Consider the following 5,479-nt stretch of genomic DNA (forward strand, 5'->3'; position numbering starts at 1 on the left):
CACAGGGAAAAGAGCTTGACGGCTAGGGCTTCCAGTCTCCGGGAATCTCTGCAGGGCTTCCCTTCTGTTTCTGATGGAGAGAAGAGAAGGGGGCTGCAGTTCTATTTATAAGAAACTGCCGAGAACCCTAGGTTATTGTCAAATGGGCCGTAGAGAAGCCCGTTCTCATTAAAACAAAAATAGGCCCGGGATAGGGATGTTACAATTATGATTGGCCAGTTAGGGTATATAAAAACCCGAAAAGGTTCGTTATATCCTACGATCAAACATATCGTTACCCCAATCCTCCAATTTTGTTTCTCTTTTTTTTGTCAAAAAAAAAAAATGGCAGGTCGTGGAAAAGCTCTCGGATCCGGTGCAGCGAAGAAAGCCACGTCTCGTAGCAGCAAGGCTGGGCTCCAATTCCCTGTCGGTCGTATCGCTCGATTCCTCAAAGCCGGTAAATACGCCGAACGTGTCGGAGCTGGTGCTCCGGTTTATCTCGCCGCCGTCCTCGAGTATCTAGCCGCCGAGGTGAATATTCTCTTTCCTGTCACATAGGGGCTGTTCGTTTCTCCATTCAAATGATCCATTCAAATGTAAATGAGCTTTTTGTTCGTTTATACACAAAAAGTACAACTCATTTGAATGGTTCATTTGAATGATTTTCGAAAAATTAGGTTTAATTTCAAAAGTCAGTTGACTGAGCCGATTTGAATCATTTGTATGGATCAGGTTCAGTCAAAATATTGAAATGTCGATTTTGCCCCTCACCAAATCTTGAAATTACAAACCTAAAACCTAAAGCTTTCACTGTCTCCTCTCGTCTGTCGTTAACATGATTTCATTATCTCAAGCAGATCACCATGAAATCACCATAGCTTAAGCTCTCTTCCTCTCTGTCGCGTCTCCTCTCGTCTCTCTCTCTCCGCCGCGTCTCCGCCTCTCTCTCTCTCTCACCGCATCTCCTCTCCGCCTCTCTCTCTCACCGCGTATCCTCTCCACGTCTCTCTCTCTCACAGCGTCTCCTCTCCACGTCTCTCTCTCTTCGCCGCATCTCTTATCCGTCTCTCTCTCTCCGCCGGGTCTCGTCTCCGTCTCTCTCTCTCCGCCGCGTCTCCTCTCCGTCTCTCTCTCACCGCGTCTCCTCTTCGCGTCTCTTTCTCGCACCGCAGCTCACTCTCCTCCTCTCTCTCTCAAGTATATCTATCCGCCTCTCTCTCTCAAGTTTGCTTGGTTTGCTAGTTTACTGATGTTGTTCGTTGATGGGTGTGATAGAATCTCATTGCTTGTGAATCTTAAGCAAGAGATCTCGTGATGAGTTTGAATGTTCTCTTGTTTGCTTAGCTTAGCTTAGCTTATGTTGTGATGGGTTTTGGTGGTAATAATGAATCAGCTCTGTAAAAGGAAAATGTTTAGTTCAGTTCTTGCTTCAAATTGAGCTGTGTGATTTGAATTGAGCTGCTGCTTCTTAGCTTAGCTTATCTCACTAGTTAAGATGTTAGCTTCAAGTTAGAGCAATGCTTTTTTTCTTCTGTTTCATTCTCTTATTTAAGGTACATTGGTAGCAAAGCAGGTTGGTGAAAGAAGATCCTTGTAGTAATCTCTGACAGACATATCAACATGTACTTTTTGTCAAGTGTTAATGTATTATGGTTTATGTATTAACGCGTGTGGTCTCATTTCTCATTTTTTATGATCTGCAATTAGTCTTTTCCATAATCAGGGTCATGGGTTCCAGTCATTTAGTGGTTTATCTTTTGAAATTTTGATATGGAGTTATAATGTTAAGATGTTAGCTTCAAGTGTCATGTGGGTTTTAGTTTTCAAGACGTTTTCTGTATAGTCTAGTCTAGTCTTTTGTATGTGCATCTAGTCTAGTCTTTTGCTACACTCTTTCTATCTTCCTCTTCTCGTTTGTGATATCATTTCTCTGAAAATGTATTTCCATCTCATTCTTGTTTACTTGATGCTTGTAATATCTGCAGGTGGTCATATTCAGATACAACTTCCATTTTCAATGACCTCTGTCCCTGGAACTGATGAAGTACAGTTTGTGAGACTTATCTTCTTATATGAGAATCAACTTTTGGTTATGTCTAAAGCTTCTTACTCTTGTGTAGAATCATTTTTTCTTTGGTGTAATGGTTCTGACACTTCAGGTTTGGTAATGGTTCTGATTTTTCAGGTTTGGTGAAGTAGAGGATACTGTTTGGTGAAGTAAAAGCTTGCTGTGATGTTTGGTGTAGTAGAAGCTTGCTGTTTTTTTAAACTTTATATCACATTATGTTACGTGGGTTTTCATTTTTTAGATTTAAATATCTTGAAACTTTATATCACATTATGTTAATATGTGGATTCTCATCTTCTAGAATTAAATATTTTGAAACTTTATTACATTCTATAATGTTGGTTCTCATTTATGAAACTTATAAATCTATGAATTTATGAATGTCAAAATGCAAATTTAAAAATTATAAATTTATGAATATCAAAATGCAAATTTAAATAAACTTTTATTAACTTATATGAAAAAAAAATTATAAATGTCAAAATGATAATTTTAAAATAATTTTAGTGTAAATATATTTTATACTAAATAATAAAAATTAGTATACTTAAAATTAATATCAAACATATGATTAATTCAAAACAAGTGTATATATGTAATTTGTATATCAAATTCATTTGAATGGAAATTACAAATGGAGAAACAAACATACAATTCATTTAAATGGTTCATTTAGATGACTCATCTAGATGGAGAAACAAACAACCTCTAAAATCTGGATGAATCATCTGAATGGATCATACAAATGAATCATTTGAATGAAGATTAAAAATGGAGAAACGAACATGCCCTTACTCGTATCTGTTACGTCCTCTCTCATTTTACGAATACGCCATGCAAAATTTGGGGGGGTACTTCAGTAATTTATCCCTGATTGGTAACCTTTGGTTCGTTTTTTTTTGGTAGTTTTGATCTTATTACCAAACAGAGTATGTTACTGAATTTGGAAAGCATCTAGTTTCGTTGTTGAGGATTGAAAAATGTTTGTGTTTGATTTGATCTCTCTTTTTAAGGTACTTGAACTCGCTGGGAACGCAGCAAGAGACAACAAGAAGACACGTATTGTCCCTCGTCACATTTTTTTTTTTTTTTTTTTTTTGGTAAAAGTCCCTCGTCACATTCAGCTCGCTGTGAGAAACGATGAGGAGCTAAGCAAGCTTCTTGGAGATGTGACTATTGCCAATGGAGGAGTGATGCCTAATATCCACAATCTCCTTCTCCCCAAGAAGTCTGGTCCTTCAAAGACTCAGGAAGATTAGGTCTTTCTTTTTTAACACAGTATATTTAGATCTCTGACTCTGTTTTCTCTTTTTTGGTTTTAAGACAAAATAAACGTGTATTAGTCATAGATCACATGTAGTGGATTTTTTTTTTTTTTTTTTTGTAGTGGATATGTTTGTTTTTTCTCAGTTGTTTTTAGTTTGTGTGCATATATATATATATATATATATATGAAAGTGTTTTACCAGAATAAGCATATAATATAAACTACTTTCTTTATATCAATGAAGCTTTCTGCAATTTATCATTAATTTAAAAGTTTGGGTTGCTTTAGTTTCAAGTCAAAATGAATAATAGTGTGTAATTGATAATAATGTTACAAAAGGAAACACACAAGGAGTACTATTCTACAAGCCAACAAGAATCAAGAAGTGTGACTCTCTGTTCTAAAACTAAGGCCGAAAATGTCAGTACCAGTTTTTCACCTCAAAAGCTCTTTTGTGATTTGTTCATCTCATCATCAGTTAACCAGACGTCTCTGCAACTGTGACCAAATGACCAGAAGCTAATCAGCAAAACCGCAGAGGATTTTTTACGTCCTAACAAGTAACAAAACCCAAGATTGTGTTTTTTTTAGTCTGAATCTGAACTAGACTGATCCATTCGTCTCTCTGTAATAGCTGGAAACAGCTTCTGTTTAGGATCTAACGACGGTGGTTGTCTTGGAGTTTCAGAAGAAGCCGAGGCTGTCGAACCCTGTTTCCTCGCAATCTTCACCGGTCTTCCTTTTACTTCTTTGCAGATCTTATCCAAGATTATCAAGAAATCGCGTACAATCACAAACAAACGCAGCCCTTCGTCTTTCCCTGCTTTCCCATGGAAGTAGTCCCCTGTACTCTTCACCAGAGCCTTTATTCTCTTCTCTTCCTCTAGAATCGACACAATCCTTCCTTCAGCGTTTTGAATGAAATCTTCAAGCGCTTCACGAAACCCACTTTCCTCACCTGAGCTCTTCATCTCTGAGTTGACAAAGTCTTTGGCTTTCGACAAGGCGTGTCCCATTTTCAGAACAGTCCCTGTCAAACCATCAGCATCGATGTTTGCTGATTTCTTCACATGTTCTAGCTCACCGCCCAACCCTGAGACTTTCTGAAGTCCAAGACTGCGGTAGTTCTCTTCAGAGGCTTCCTCTGCCATTAGATCCTCTGTTTTGACACTGGAGAAGCTTTGGCTCTCTCTGATGGTACGCGCAGCTCTCCTTCCTTCTGTTCTAATTATCTCTTGAATAACGAATTGGAGCAGCGTTGTTTTCCCATCAGTTCCTTTCACATCTGCTAATTTCAAAAGAGTGTCCAGCTTAAATGCTTGAGCCCCACCTCTAAATGTACCATCGTTCATTCGATTTCTGTTGAGAAGATATGGATAAGTCCAACTATTATGGAGATAGACTTATATAGTTACTAAGAATATCTTGTGTATATCTCTATCTCGTGTATATCTCTAACGCATGTATATATAGATGGCGATTGCCAATGAATAAGATAACACAGTTTACATAAAGCTTCTGCGTACTTTACATGGTATCAGAGCCTCTCTAGATTACAAATTTTTTTTTTTCATCAGTGATGGCCCCAAAAGTTCATTCCCCATATGATTTAGCTTCGTCCGATAACCCTGGTGTCGCTATCTCCCCGGTGCAACTCACGGGAGAAAACTATGCTGAATGGGCCTCCGAGTTGGAGAACGCTCTTCGTGCCAAGAGAAAATCGGGTTTCATCGATGGTTCTCTAACCAAACCAGCGGAAGATTCGGCCGACTTGGAAGCATGGAATACGGTGAATTCCATGATTGTGGGGTGGATAAGGACGTCGATCTCACCCACCGTGCGTTCGATCGTGACGTTTACATCGGATGCTCACAAGTTGTGGGAACAACTACGCCAACGGCTCTCAATTGGGAACTCTGTTCGTGCACATCAACTCCGTGCAGAACTGTCTGCGTGTAAACAAGACGGCATGAGCGTCTTGGAATATTTTGGAAAGCTGTCTGCTCGATGGGAGGAGTTGCTCACGTACAAACCGCTACCCAAGTGCACATGTTCTGCGATGACACAAATCACCAAGGAACATGAAGAAGGACGAGTACACCAGTTCCTCATGGGTCTCGATGAGGCACGGTTTGGCAACGTGGTGACAAATATCATCGCGA

General features: G+C 39.1%; 1 long non-coding RNA gene across 1 annotated transcript; it reads left to right on the top strand.

Moving 5' to 3' along the window:
• The first annotated feature begins 784 nt into the window (after window positions 1-784).
• Window positions 785-2,378, top strand: LOC108828924 (uncharacterized). Its single transcript, XR_001945837.2, has 3 exons — window positions 785-1,179; window positions 1,968-2,071; window positions 2,168-2,378. It is a non-coding gene; the product is annotated as an uncharacterized LOC108828924 (long non-coding RNA).
• Window positions 2,379-5,479: the final 3,101 nt, after the last annotated feature.

The sequence above is a fragment of the Raphanus sativus genome, chromosome 4 (genome assembly GCF_000801105.2).
Source record: "Raphanus sativus cultivar WK10039 chromosome 4, ASM80110v3, whole genome shotgun sequence".
In the NCBI taxonomy this organism is placed as follows: Eukaryota; Viridiplantae; Streptophyta; class Magnoliopsida; order Brassicales; family Brassicaceae; genus Raphanus; species Raphanus sativus.